Source organism: Lissotriton vulgaris, chromosome 1_2, assembly GCF_964263255.1.
Source record: "Lissotriton vulgaris chromosome 1_2, aLisVul1.2, whole genome shotgun sequence".
Classification (NCBI taxonomy): Eukaryota; Metazoa; Chordata; class Amphibia; order Caudata; family Salamandridae; genus Lissotriton; species Lissotriton vulgaris.
The window spans coordinates 323720753-323736635 of NC_141686.1; the positions used below are offsets into that span (position 1 = coordinate 323720753).

A 15883-nucleotide genomic window follows, 5' to 3' on the forward strand; every position below is an offset into this window, starting at 1 on the left:
GGAAAGGGCAGGTGCATCATGCCATCGCGTGTTAACATGCGTGGTCGCACTACTACAAGAGTAGCTCCGCCATGAGTGGTACTTGTCTGCTGGGGGTTGGCGCTCTAGTGGTGGAGGAAGCAGTGATCGTGAGCTCCTTGCACTGGTAAAAAGTGCCCAGACCTCACTCTTGCTTCACGAGACCTAGTGTCTGATGGTGTAGATGTTGTGCAAGGGACACGCAAGCTCCCTCTCCTTCAGGCTCCTCCAGCTGAAACGCCCAGAACTCTGGAATTTCCTGAACCTAAAATTTGTAGCCCAAAGCAAGTGCCTGGAATTCCAGCGGCACTCCAAGCATTCCTCCCGTCCAGTCTTGGGCTAGACTTTGTCCTTCAATGCCCTCCACCCTGCTCTGCGACAGAGGTCACGCAGGGGTTGGGTCTGCGGTTTGCCTATGTTCCAGAGCTGCATGTACTCTACAAGTTCCTGCATGTGCAGTCTGTGGCCTGAAGGCACTTCACATTGGCACCACTTGCTCGTTCGCGGTTCTTTGTTTCGCTGATGGGCTGAGCTCTTCTGTCGGGTCCTCGGCTTCAAGCTGCTATCTTGGGCACCTGTAAAGTCCTGTGAGTGATCCTGAAGGTGTGAAAGACCATGTCCCAAGGTTCTCCTACAGACTTGGGGCTCCATTTAGAATCATTTGGCATAGGGCAGCAAAGCAAGTCTTTATGCGGGCCTGCCCAACGCATACTCAAAGGCAGGACTGCACCGAATTTCAGGTACGGTGTATTCCTGTCCTTAGACCACACACAATTTTGTGCCTAGCTTCATGGTGCGAGGGTGTCTGTGTTGTTGGCAGGCTTTTTTTGTGCAGGGACCACTCCCTGCATAAAAATAATCCATCGAGGGGTTTTCTTTGTGTGTGTGCTGCAGAATGCAGGAGAAGTCGTTATTTCTCCTCGTTACGCCTCCCCTGGGGAGGTGCACAGTTTTGACGCATTCCCGTGTTGTGAACCTGGGAATGTGTTGAAACAGAAGTGTGTCGTGTTGGAACATGCGTGGCAACGCCCACGAAACGCCTCTTCGGCGCAGAGGAAGTCAAGGCAGCAACTTGCGTTGCGGTACAGCATGTCTACGAGACCATGAAAACTCACGCTGCGTGGATTTGCGTGGTCTCGTACATATGGTTCTGTGCTGGTGAAGTGTCCTAAAAAGTGACACGCGGGCAGCGCAAGGGGCTTGTAAATGAGCCCCCTTGTCCCTTAATCCAAGTGTCTTGGGAGATGATGTCTTTCTGCGACCAGTGCTTAGGAGCAGCGTCTTTAGCTCATGATCGCTTTTCTCTGTAGTAAATAAGTAAATTATGTCCTTATTTTATTTATTTACAAGAATTGATTCCATTGTTGCATCACTTTTCTTCGTGTCCTGACCCCTCTACCTTGGTGTACACTAGCTACTGTTAACAATTTTTCATGGTTCTTCATTGTGGTGTTTTGTTGAGTATTAACGTTTTTAGAGTTGGCCATGTTACAGGAGCAGTCGCCGTGTGACCAGTCCCTTCTCCACGACGCCTGCAGGGAGTACAGTCCTTCGGTCTGTTTGCGTGAAGGCTGTTTTAGGTTCTTTACATTGCTCCGTTAGGCCCTTGATGGGTGAACAAGAGTTTACTGTTGAGGTTCCAGTGTCCTCTGATTTCTGCCTCCTTGGCATTATCCAATACATTCTAGATTAAGGCTGAGGCCGGCCTCCGGTTCCCTGTTGGGCTGGAGGTGAGGCCAGGCTCAGTAGGATATTGGTCACCTCAAAGACTTGTGAATTATGTCTTGGCCTTATGTTGGTTGGCACTCGCCCTGCTGTAACGCAGTCTGCCTTCTAGCACCACTCTTTGGGGAACCCCATGATCCAAAATGTTTCTGTTGAGTAACATTGGAAAACCGGTGTGGTATCCCACAGAGTGGTGCTAGGAGGGAGCGGCAGTCCTGGGACAGGATGCGTGATGGCCAGCAGGCCTAATCTGCACCTATAATCCGAAGGTGGCTCCCAACAAGCACCAGAGTCGACTTGTCCACTCCAGGATCAGTCTGAGGAATGCGCGGATGTCCATATTTACAATTTTTGGCTCACTCCCACATTGACCGCTCTCTGGGCTCCCAGTTGTGGTCAGTATTTTTCCACTCAAAGGTTCTCTCCTATGAGAGCTGCCACCTCTCACTTACTTGGTGTTGGGTTTGGAGGAGGAGGGCTTTCTCACACACTTGTAGTTGCGGTCTAATGCTTCTGCGACGGCTTTATGTGGACATTTCAGGATCCGACTGTCAACATTTGCTGATCATTCATTGTATTGGGGCTGTGCCCAGGATTGAGGTGGGAGTGCTGGGACCACGGCTAGTGGGGCTGTGCCCAGGATTGAGGTGGGAGTGCTGGGACCACGGCTAGTGGGGCTGTGCCCAGGATTGAGGTGGGAGTGCTGGGACCACGGCTAGTGGGGCTGTGCCCAGGATTGAGGTGGGAGTGCTGGGACCACGGCTAGTGGGGCTGTGCCCAGGATTGAGGTGGGAGTGCTGGGACCACGGCTAGTGGGGCTGTGCCCAGGATTGAGGTGGGAGTGCTGGGACCACGGCTAGTGGGGCTGTGCCCAGGATTGAGGTGGGAGTGCTGGGACCACGGCTAGTGGGGCTGTGTCAAGGATTGAGGTGGGAGTGCTGGGACCACGGCTAGTGGGGCTGTGCCCAGGATTGAGGTAGGAGTGCTGGGACCAGGGCTAGTGGGGCTGTGACCAGGATTGAGGTAGGAGTGCTGGGACCACGGCTAGTGGGGCTGTGCCCAGGATTGAGGTGGGAGTGCTGGGACCACGGCTAGTGGGGCTGTGCCCAGGATTGAGGTGGGAGTGCTGGGACCACGGCTAGTGGGGCTGTGCCCAGGATTGAGGTGGGAGTGCTGGGACCACGGCTAGTGGGGCTGTGCCCAGGATTGAGGTGGGAGTGCTGGGACCACGGCTAGTGGGGCTGTGTCAAGGATTGAGGTAGGAGTGTTGGAACCACGGCGAGTGGGGCTGTGACAAGGATTGAGGCTGGAGTGTTGAAACCATGGCTAGTAGGGCTGTGTCAAGGATTGAGGTGGGAGTGCTGGGACCACGGCTAGTGGGGCTGTGCCCAGGATTGAGGTGGGAGTGCTGGGACCACGGCTAGTGGGGCTGTGCCCAGGATTGAGGTGGGAGTGCTGGGACCACGGCTAGTGGGGCTGTGTCAAGGATTGAGGTAGGAGTGTTGGAACCACGGCGAGTGGGGCTGTGACAAGGATTGAGGCTGGAGTGTTGAAACCATGGCTAGTGGGGCTGTGTCAAGGATTGAGGTGGGAGTGCTGGGACCACGGCTAGTGGGGCTGTGCCCAGGATTGAGGTGGGAGTGCTGGGACCACGGCTAGTGGGGCTGTGCCCAGGATTGAGGTGGGAGTGCTGGGACCACGGCTAGTGGGGCTGTGCCCAGGATTGAGGTGGGAGTGCTGGGACCACGGCTAGTGGGGCTGTGCCCAGGATTGAGGTGGGAGTGCTGGGACCACGGCTAGTGGGGCTGTGTCAAGGATTGAGGTAAGAGTGTTGGAACCACGGCTAGTGGGTCTGTGACCAGGATTGAGGCTGGAGTGTTGAAACCATGGCTAGTAGGGCTGTGTCAAGGATTGAGGTGGGAGTGCTGGGACCACGGCTAGTGGGGCTGTGCCCAGGATTGAGGTGGGAGTGCTGGGACCACGGCTAGTGGGGCTGTGCCCAGGATTGAGGTAGGAGTGTTGGGACCACGGATCCATACATTGCAGTTTCGTTCACTTTTCCCTTTTAAAATTGCAGCAACATACATGATTGACAGCACGCTTGTGGCAACCTAGACTCCATACATGTGTAAGCTAGGTTTATTAATGCAGGTGCCCCCAAAAAATTATAAAAATACTATACAATAAAATAGAACAATCTAAAACCTCATGAAAAATAATTGTGCAATTGCTACTGCAAAATCAAAGAAGTTCTCATTGGCAAACGTGCAGTTGCTTCATGATTTTAAAAAAATGGTTTTGGAAACTTGTTGAGCAAAAAAAAAAGAACCATCAATAAAAACGAACGCATTTCATATTTAAAAACATTGACGCACATTATTATGCTGCATGTTTGTGCCGGTCTGGTCTTGAAGATTGAATTAGCATTCAAGCTGTACTTTCACTATTTCTATAAACCAGTTGGGATCAGATAGTGTTTTAGGTCCTCCGGACCTCTTCCTTATCAAACACATTTAAGTGAGCGCTTAACAGAAGGTTTCTTGGAAAGAGAATTAATTTCTAGCCTTTACGACATTTGAAGTAAATTTATGTGTATGCAGAAGTATGTATGTATAGTTATATGTACCTGTGTGTGTACGTGTGTATACAGATAGATATGGTTTGGTGGCTTACAGGACTAATGCGTCTACTGTAGGGGCTTGTGTTTGACCTCATGGTCACAGGTTCAAATCCCGGCAGGTCCACTCAGTCATACCTCCTTTTGAGGTCGATAAAATTCGTACCATCTGTTACTCAGCACCAAGATACCCTTCCGGGTGAACATGCACTTTACAAATGCATGTTATGGTTGTTTGCAAAAAACTCTGGTCGATCCGACACATATGCTGAAAAAAGTAGGAGCCAGGACATAGCCTTGACAATGCAGGTGGTTGAGTGGCCCACCTTGGTCAATGGCAAGAAGGCAGTGCTAGGTGTTCGAGAGGTCCGCCATGGTGAAGGAAAGAAGGCAATGCTACGTGATCAAGTTGCCCGCCTTGGTCAATGGGAAGAAGGCAATGCTAGCTGGTCGAGTGGCCTTTCTTTGTCAATGGGAAAAAGTCAGTGCTAGGTGGTAGTGGCTTGCCTTGGTCAATGGGTAGACGGCAATGCTAGGTGGCAGAGAAGCCCACCTTGGTTAATGGGAAGAAGGCTATTGGCCAAAACCCATTTTTCCAGGGGATCCTATGAAATTTTCAAGCTGCTTTCTCCGCAGTATCTAAAACTTATTAAACTGTCGTTTGATGGCAGGCTTCTGTCGCCTTTCTGAATCAGAGGTTTTACCTCAACCTTGCCATGTAATTGAGAATATCCCAGTTCGAGCTATCCACTTAAATACATGCAAAAATATGCCAGCCCTTCAGTCACTATTTGACTTCAAGATGACTGCCAGGCTATGATCTGGGCCCGCGGCTCTGCTCCGTTTTAGAGATGCAATTGTGGATTAATTGCTTTCAAAGTCAACCCGCAGGATAGGCCATCGTTCTCCGTGTGTGATTGTAGAGGAACTGGCCTCACGGGCAGGCCATACAAGCTATCAAGTTATGCTGGCCAAGTATCCTTCAGTCATGCATTAAAAGGCCCCTGGGTAGCAATTGCTAACAATATTTACTATTTTCCAGAATTTCTTTTGATCACTTGACTGGATTACCTCTATCATATCGTCCCAGTGGCTACGAAAAATGCTTTAACCTGATATGCGCTTATAATAGTTTTTTTTTTACTGATTTACTTATTTTTTAGTATTATTTAGCAAGCTTAAGCTGCAATTTCTTTTGCACTCTAAAGATTCTTTTTTAATTTCTTACATGATGATTTATACCATGACTGAGAGGGGGTCTTCTCCGCATGCTCCAGTAAATGCTGATTTATAGTCATTCGTATACAGGCTAGCACCGGTTCCATCTTTGCATTATAACCGGCCAGTTAGCCCCTATGTGACCCCGGGTCAGTTTCTATTCAGAGTGAGATTCGAAAAGTCCCCGGATGTTGGAGGTGAAGGCTGTCCAATCATGTAGCGAATCTGAGGGAATCTTCTATCGAGGGGTCAACATTCTAGCGAGCAGCAGAACTTCCTCCAAGCTTACCCTTGCCAGTCGGCCAATGATGACTTTCTTTGCAACCCATTACTTTAAAATGTTTAACTATACCGAATCGCTATACGTATTGATACGAGTACATATTAATGTACTCAATGGAACAACCATAATGACCAAATTGAAGTTAGTTCTTCACGAGTATCGTTATAAAAACGGCCATTCAAGTAAATGTTTTGTTTTGCGATAAAACGAGCGCCGTTGGCAACATATTGGTCTAAACATGGTATATTGTTTGTAATCATGAGCCTGGGCATATAGTAAAGTACGTATGACATGCTTTTTTGTACTTCTTTTTAAAGTTTGTTATGAGCGGGTGCTTTTTTGAGGACCTGCAGGCGGGTGATGTACCCATGAGACGCGAGTATCAGTGATGCGCACTGCACATCCATTGTGGCATTCATTGTACTGGTTCCTCCTGCCGCTATAGGAAAGGGCCGATGATAGTGAGCCACTTGGTGAGTATCAGCCAACAGGCTCATGGTGGTGACGCGAGTGAGGTACTTCCTGACATTTTTTGTATACGTATGACATATGTGATTGGGCTTGGTTTTTTGAGTGTTGTTCTAGGAGAAGTATTGGTGTGAATGGCATTGGAGGCTTTTTTTGTTGTGATTTCTTCTGAACTGGCATTTCGGGCTTCACTGTTCCCGCTGTGAACTGTCAAGACGGACTTACATATGGCTGGGTCCAAACTGGAATGGCATGGGGAGCAAAAAAAGATGGTTTTAGGCCCAGATCTCTGTGCTGGGGTGAATGTATCCCATTGTTCTGCATTCTGTCCATCAACTGTTTTTGCATTTGTCACCCCGAGTGGGACGGGTATGCTCAGACGTGAGTCCTGTGCTCTCCATGCCACTGGTATCCAGCTATCCTGGCTGATGAGGGCTGAAAGCCCGAAACCGGTCCCAGGATGCTTGTTTCCAGTCCAGGGAGAACATGGCCTGGCAGTTCGGGCTGGACTGTTCCCGTGAGGCACAGGGTCAAGACTGATTTGCATATGGCTGGGCCCAAACTGGAATGGAATGGTGGGCAAAAACGATGGATTTAGGCCCAGAAATCTATACTGGAGTGAATGTATGACATTGTTCTGCGTTCTGTCCATCAATTATTCTCTTTGCATTTTTCATTTGAATGGGGGCCTTCTGGAAAATCAGCTGCTAATACATTTTATTGTTCTAATCCTGCAGTACAGCGTCTGTTCCCCTGGGAACAGTTACACATTGTAGTCGGCAGCCATTAACAGAGTAGCATCAGGGTTCTTTGACAGGGCTCGGTTTATGACATATTCAAGATTAACCGTTTAAGCAACTCTTCCAGTTCTTGTTAATGGATCTACATATTTATCAACCGAAAGTCTTTAGTTCGGTCGCTTACGCATGTCTCCACTGTTGTGACTCGCATCTCTAACCACTTCAAACACCCTTGTGATTATTTTAGTTGAAGTTAATGTTAACAGACCTGCTGGTGGACGGCCCCTTTCATGCTCTGCCCTGGGCAGTGAATGGCCACAAACCGTTTGACAGTGGTTCCCCTCATAACCAGGTTTGTCGCAGACCCCCAACAGGTTGGCGGTTTAGTATTGCATCTAGGAGCCCTTTGTCTCTGATAGACAGATCCGTGGGTGTTCCAGCCTGATATTGTTGGCTATGAGACTGCTCCATGGTCTGTTTCCTCCATCCAGGTAGCCCCATTATGACTGTGATGGTACCACCATGGTCGGTCGTTCCTCCGCCCAGGTGGCCCCATCATGACCGTGGTGGTACAACCTCAGGGGGCGCAATGGTATCAATCTCCCGACCTGAAGGGTCCGTGAGGAATCTGAATTCGCCTCATTCGTTGTCGCTGGCCTCCATTTTAATGAATTGATCTGTAAAGTGATGTGGCGGAGGACGTCCTGGAGGAGGGATTTTATTAACTGAATAAGATGACATGCCCTACCTGGGTTGTAGGGTCCGGCCCTCAGGCTAGACTAGGGTCTGATTTACACTCTTCTCCACTGCAGCCGACATGTTTCTACCTGAACCCAGAGCTGTGAAGGCTTCTTCAGCTGTACAGTGTCCAGAATCAAAGATGTAAAGTTATCTTGTGTTCTTTCTCTCCCTCCTCACCGATCTGGAAATCACACGGACGAGGGATTTACTTACAGATTGATGCAACTTGGATCTATTTAATAAGTCCATGTCTTAGCCTTATTCCTTTCTGAGTTTTATCGAACAGTAAGGGGTGGCCATTGCACACTACTTGACACCATAGGCACATATTGTTCCCCAGCCCCCCCATCTCTTCTATTATTTTATTTGTAAAGTAGTTGCTGTAGTAAGTGTTTTTCCCTGTCTCGGGGAGGTGGGAAGTGCAGGCCCACTTGTGTGTCGGGATTGATTGTTCCATAATGCCACTGATTGCTTCCTTACTCTCCTTCAAGTTTCATTGACTCTATATAAATGTACCCATTGTGTATTTCCTATTTCTACGAGCTAAAGATATATATTCTGAAGAGAATTTCAGGCAGCCCTGGGCCTGGTGTCTTTTCCTAATTCGCGCTGGATTGCAGGACGTCACCTCAGTTCAAGTTGTAGTAAAACGAAGTTAATTAGGACAATTCTACATAAAAAATTCTAAAACAAGACCGAAGACCTCCGAACCTCCAAGTACACCTGTCGGAAGCTGGAGAAGAAATGGCTCCGAGTCCGAACACCACACAGCGCACAAGAACACCACCCGCAGACACCACCAACTCATCAGGACCGCCTTCAAGGACCGCCTTGACAACAACGCACAAAACACCAAAGAGCTCTTCAGCATCGTGAAAGAACTCTCCAACACCAACGACATTCCACCATCACAAGACCTGTGCGACTCACTGGCCAACTTCTTTCACGCAAGATCACCGACATCCACGACAGCTTCAACTCAGACACCCCCGCACCCACCGCCGAGACCACCACCCCTGCAACCTAAAGCCGCACCAGTCGCCTGACCGCCTGGTCCAACGTCAGTGACGAAGACACCATCAAAACCATGAACTCCATCCACTCCGAATCCCCATCCGACCCTTGCCCTCACCACGTTTTCAACAAAGCCAGCGCAGCCATCACACCCCACCTCCGGAAAACAATCAATATCTCCTTCGAGACAGCAGCCTTCCCGGAAAGCTGGAAGCACGCCGAGATCAACGCCCTACTGAAGAAACCTAAGGCAGACCCCAAGGACCTCAAGAACTTCCGGCCCATCTCCCTGCTCCCGTTCCCGGCGAAAGTCACGGAGAAGATTGTCAACAAACCGCTAACCCGCTACCTCGAAGACCACAACATCCTGGACCCTTCCCAATCTGGTTTCCGCAGCAACCACAGCACCGAGACCGCCCTCACCGACGACATCAGGAACCTGATGGACAAAGGAGAAACAGCCGCTCTCCTCATCCTGGACCTATCAGCAGCCTTTGACACCGCACCCTATCAGCACGCCTCCATGACGCCGGAATCCAAGAGAAGGCCCTGGCCTGGACCACATCCTTTCTCTCCGGCAGAACCCAGATCGTCAGCCTCCCACCCTTCTGCTCTAAAACCACTGAGATAATCTGCGGCGTCCCACAGGGATTCTCCCACAGCCCGACGCTGTTCAAAATTTACATGGCACCCCTCGCCCACGTCGCACGACAACATAACCTCAACCTCTCCTACGCCGACGACACCTAGCTGATCATATCAGTCACCGAAGACCCCCATGCCGCCAAAGCCAACCTCCAGAGAGGAATGAAGGCCGTCGCCGACTGGATGAAGGACAGCAGGCTGAAGCTGAAGTCAGACAAGACTGAGGTCCTCTTCCTCGGACCTACCCCATCAGCCTATGACGACTCCCGGTGGTCCACATCGTTAGGTACAGCCCTGGAACCCACCGACCACGCACGCAACGTGGGGGGTCATCCTCCACTGCGCCCTCTCCATGACCAAGCAGGTCAACGCAGTCTCCTCGTCCTGCTTCAACACCCTCTGAATGCTCCGCAGGATCTTCAAATGGATCCCCTCTGACACGAGAAAAACAGTCACTCAGGCCCTCATCACCAGCAGACTACTCAGGAACAACAACCAAGCTCCTGAGAAGACTACAACGAATCCAGACTAATCCTAGACGTCCCCCCAACGCAGCCACATCACGGCCCACCTGAGAGGCCTGCACTGGCTCCCCGTCAACAAGAGTATCACCGTCAAACTCCTCATCCACACACTCAAAGCCCTTCATAACGCCGTACCAGCATACCTCAGCGACCGACTCCGCTTCTACCCCCCCCCCCCCCCCACCCTCTGCTCCGCCAACCTCTCCCTCGCCACAGTTCCTCGTATCTGGAAAGCCACCGCCAGCGGCAGATCCTTCTCCTACCTCGCCGCCAAGACATGGAACACACTCCCTACCAACCTACGACAGACCCACCCCCTCCCTTCCCCCCGCCGTGAGTCTCACGGGTATGTAGCGCGCTTTAGAAATGCATTGATTTATTGATTGAACATTATAAAGGTACAATATAAAATGAACTTAAACCTGTTACCCCACCTCCAGCGCACGCTATTATTCAAGGCGTCCTTGAAACTGTGCTGGGCAGCCAGGCTCAAACCTGCACAACTGCTTCATTGCCTCCAAGCGGTGGCATATTCGGTACTGTAAAAACGTGTCGTGTGTCGTGTGTGTGTGTCCGGGCCCTCCATCCATCTTTCTTCACTTCCTCTCCTGGCGTGATCACCGTCAGAGGAGGCGCGCTCCCGTGAGGCGCTCAGCCCAGATTCCCTTTCGGAAACCGAGAAGCTAATGCTGATTTGAATTCACCATCACCCGGGCTTGTAACATCCTTGGCAGCGCCTCCTGCAAGAACCACCACCTCTAACAGCGGTGCAGCTGCTACCGAAGGGACACTCCAGGAGAGGATGAAAGGCGGAGTCTGAGGGAGCGGTGGATGAGCCCAGGTTGGAGTCCCGTATGGACAGGCTGCTTCGCTGCTGAAGCAGAGAGTCTGAGCCGTGAGTCGAGGGAGGTCACTCTGGGGTCTTTTTCAACATCCGACTGGGCATCGGCGCCCCCCCACCGGCTAAGGCAGACGCCTTTAACACCCCTTCCAGACCAGCTGGACGACTCCTCTCCACGCAGGGGATTTAGGTTTAGGGTTTACATTGAATGCTTTGTGATCCCGCCCTCCGATCCCACTCAGACGGATCTCGTTCGCTCCTGATCTTTCCCAGCTTTGAGGGCCTTATTCACTTACACATGACCTTATTTTGATTTAAATGGTGTCCAGGCGTGTTGCCTGCTAGCCGCTACACATCCTGTGTCACGACCGAACCCTCTGGCTCCCCAGGCTGTGGCCCCTGTCTGGGCCCGTGGTTGCTGTTACCCCACTCTGCAGGCACCTTCGCTGGTGCTTCAACCACTAGCTCCAGACACTCCGAATGAGAGACCTCAAGACTGAGTACCCATGCTCCTGGTTTACCAGAGACTGAGCACCGCTGCTCCCGATCCGCGGCCCAGAGACTGAGCACCGCTGCTCCCGATCCGCGGCCCAGAGACTGAGCACCGCTGCTCCCGATCCGCGGCCCAGAGTCTGAGCACCGCTGCTCCCGATCCGCGGCCCAGAGACTGAGCACCGCTGCTCCCGATCCGCAGCCCAGAGACTGAGCACCGCTGCTCCCGACCCAAGGCCCGTGGCCCACAGACTGAGCACCGCTGCTCTCGATGTTAGGCGCTCCACGTCGGTATCATGCAGCGCTTTGTCCGCCCGCACTCTCTGGCGTGCAGAAGGTGGCAACAAGCGGGCCTATGGTCACTGGTGAGGGTGGGGTCTAGGAAAGGTGTAAAAGAATTCGTAGTGTAATCTGTTTTCAGAAATTAGGGTAGGGACTTTGAAGGGCCTCTTTGCCCACTTTGACAGGACCTTTTTTTATCTCTGAATTTAATCAAGTTTAAAAACTACAATATACATACCTGTTGTTCGAAATGTCCTCAACTGCATTTTTGCGTTGCGTACAGAAAAGCAAGTAGCCGACGCGCCGGAGCTCTTTAACAACTCTTAGATGGTGGTGGGTCAGCAGAGTAGCAGGACAGGAGTGGAAAAAGACCCTGGCGATTGCCTGTTCCCGAGGGGTTCACCGCCCCTCTGTTTCCTTTCTCTAAAAACAAAGCAATGAGTTTCTCCATCCCTAGGGCGTGTGCCCGCCGCCCCGTCCCAGTGTGAAGACCTCCTGGGCTAGTAAATGGTCATCTCGAGTGTTGTGCAGCCGGGAGCTCAGGAGGCCTCTTCCATGCCAGTGACCTGCTTCTCTGGAGGTAGACTTGTTCTCGGTGCTAATCTGGAGCCCGACCTCTAAGGGAGGAGGTTGTTGGACCCCATGGCGTATCCCTAGCCTCCCCGGATCTCTCCAGGCCTAGGCTGGGGCCAGCAGGTGGAACAGGCGCTTGTAGCTAGAAGCCTCAAAGGGTGGACTAGGCTGGTGTCGGTGGCTCCAGTCTCTGCTGATTCTCCAGAACGGCACCTGTTGTGTGCGGAGCACTAGACTGACTCCGGAGACCCCTCCCGGGAAGGGCTCTCGACAGTCTATAGGGAAATGTGGAAGAGACTAGAGGGAAAGCAAAGCCCCCCTGCCCCCTCCAAAATCAGACACCTCCCCGATTGGGTACACCACGCCCACGTTTGATTCAACTAAGACTGGTGCATCTGTAGGAGCGCAGCACACCGCTGTAGGGCTCCCTGAAACTCTGCCTGTGGGGCACAACCCATCTACCAGTGCTCAGGGCAGCCCAGGCTCTCCACCGACTAAGATTACCTTTGAAAGGGCAGTGAGTGAGGAGTGGTGGTCGGAGATCTGTCCCTCTCATTCAGATGGTCAGTTACTGCCTGGCAATTTCTTGATATTATCCTGTAACCGAGTGCACATCACTAAAGTAGCCACCAGTGTTTGGGACATGTTCAGTGCCAGACTCCCTCCCCAGCAGCCAGGTTTCAGCTAAACCTTGGGCAACAACTCTATGTAAAGATGTAGCGAAGCGGACAAGGACTAGCTGAGCGCATGCAACCAAATGCTACTTTGTGCGATAGATGGGTGCTAAAATAATATTTTTTTCTTGGGAAAAGTAACCGGTTTTGCTTTTCTGGGTAGAGATGGTGTCTGTGATGCTCAGCTGCCAGACCCTATACCACACTGCTCCACCTTCTAGAAACCCAGAGCTTCACCACTGCTCCACCGTGTGTCATGCTACAAGACCACAGCTCCATGGTGCCAACTTCTAGAAGACCCAGTACCACACTGCAGCAGTCTAGTTGTAACCCTTTTGTGAACTGGTTGTGGAAGTTGCTTGGAGGAGAGACCCTCTAAACCTCTGGATTGACCTGGGCACCCTCTTCCATGCACCTAGGGCCACTGCTGGTAGGAGCCTTGATTTCACGACTAACTAGACATGTCTAATGTCTGTCCCGTCAATCTCACGCCTTCATCAGTCGTACGTTTGCATTGGCTTTCTTCTTTACGCGACTGCTTTCACATCAGGATGCCTGTTCTGCAACTGTGTTACTTATGCTACCAATGGGGAATACGCCACACCTCGCCATGTCGTCTTTGACATGTCGCACTTTGGGATTCGAGGATCGGGCTTTGAAAAGCAAGAAAGACAGACCTTAAGGGGTAAAAATAAATCTGTCTTTTACAGGGAACGTACAGGTCACCTTTGTTTTGGAATGTATGTCTCATCAGAAAACTGGCTAAACTCTTAGGCCAACCTAGCCACCAGGAACAATTCCCAAAAGTAAATTTATCTGGGTGCTGGGACACTTTTTGGCCTTTTGAGATGCCTGTAAGATTGACTCCTTGCAAGCAAAGCTGTTGAATGTCCTGGTTTGTTTTGTCTTTAGTCCAGCAAGGCCATGCAGAGGGCAGTATTAAAGGTTATGTCTTTTGGATCAGCTGTCATTTAAATCGCACGTCGTAGTGCGATTTATGAAAGGTTTGACGCACATGCTCCTTCCAACCAGTTTGTGAAGCCACAGTGAGACCTGAACCTGGTGTTGATGATTCTTTTGTGCACTCCATTCGAGATGCCTAGTGGCTCATCTTTTGACTCTTAAAACTATTCCTCTCCACGATTACTTCAACTTTTAGTTAAGCCGACCTACTCCATCTTTTTCCAACACCAGCTTGTGCGGAGGAGTTGCCTAACAGACTCCTTTTCACCCTGCCTGTGGCGTCTCTTGAAAGTGCAGGAGAGGCTCCATCGGCAGAACCCCGTAAGAGCATTTAGCTTTTACATTGATTATACCTGTGATCAAGTGGACGATCAGCTATTTGTTGGGTTCTACGGACCAAGAAAGCGAAAGTTGTGCAGAAGAGAAGTTTATCGAGGTGAATTGTACTCTTTGGTGTCCATTCCAAGGTATGGTTAGAAGTCTCCATCAGAAGAACAATTTGGCTAATCTGGGTAACTCTTTCTGATGGATGATGCATCTAACTGCTGATATATATCACACGTCCCTTCCGAAGCAGTGTGGAGCTGCACAGATTCACCTAGTATCACGCTGGGTTGATGCTGAGGAATGTTTATGGCTCCAGTCAGGCACCCGGGAAATATTCTAAGATTAGTAATCTGTAGTTGGAGTATCCACCAGAAAGATCATTACTAAAAGAAAGTAATTTATTCTTCTGTGCGCGGTTCTGTCAGTCTCTAATACCAAAAAAACAGGAAGAAGGGGAGAGTAGCAGAGATTCATTCTGCTTCCCGAGCCAGTACTTAAATTTTTTTTAAAAGAAATAATCACTTGGGTCGTTTTCCAGAGTCTCTTGGAAATTTTCTGATGACCCTCACCCACACTCTCGTCAGTAGTATATGTTGGTTCTCTGCCTATTTAATTAAGTGGGATAAATCCTCGTAGGGTCTTGGCACCCGAGTTTCCCGTTCATCATACTCCACCAGGAGGGAGACTCTGGTGTGCGATAGACGTGAGTGGGAAGAGTGTTGAAAATAATAAAGAATTATTACAAATATCTTCTCTCCTATGTAGTTTGTTTTTATTTTCACAGGGTAGGAATAAGGTTAAAATAAAAAAAAGTGGGCAGTGCTTAGTTGGATAAATATAGGTCCAAAGCACCTGGTGAGTGGGTGTTTGACATGTTTCAGCCTGTGTTGCCCAAAGGAGGTGGATGGCTTTCTTCAGGACCAAAGGATCCAGTCATCTCAAATGTTGAGGGGCTGTGTAGGTGTTATGTAAGGCGAGTGGATTTGCTGACCCTTTTAGGGCAACAGCTCATATTTAATGTCTGTTTTGGACATGTGGTAATGGGCCTCAATATGGTCTATTGCTGGAATCTATGCAGGCGTTTCAGTTCCATCAGGCCGACACTGGGGCTTGTAATCCTGCCTCCCCCACACAGCAGGCTAACAAGCTGCAGCGCCAGCCTCCTGGAACAAACGCCTGCATAGATTCCAGCAATAGACAAATTAAATTCTATTACCACTTATCCGTAACCGGCATTAAATACAACCTGTTGCCCTAATAGGGTGAGCGAATCCACTCACCTTACATATCACATATACAGAGACAGCCGGATCCTTTGGTTCTGAAGAAAGCCATCGACCCCCTTTGGGCAACACAGACCGACCACTCACCAGGTGCTTTGGAACTATATTTATCCAACTAAGCACTGCCCACTTTTTGTAACCTTCGCCATCCTGTGTAAAAATAAAAACAAACTACTCAAGCGAGAAGATATTTGTAATATTTTTTTATTCGAACAATCTTTCCACTCTCAACTATTGCACACCAGACCGTCGCCCTCCTGGTGGAGGATGATGAACACTCGGTGAACAGGACACTCTGGTGCCAAGACCCTATGAAGAATCCTCCCACTTAATCAAATAAGCAGAGAACCAAGATATACTGCTGCCCTGACAGTGTGGCAGAGGGTCCTCATCCTAAAAAATGTAAGACTCTGGAACATGACCTAAGTGATTAATGCATCTTGATTATTTAAGTC

General features: G+C 50.1%; 1 protein-coding gene across 12 annotated transcripts in view; it reads left to right on the plus strand.

Annotated features, from left to right (window-relative positions):
• Positions 1-15883, plus strand: part of CTNND1 (catenin delta 1) — a 246753-nt gene that overhangs the window by 100031 nt on the left and 130839 nt on the right. The window lies entirely within an intron of this gene.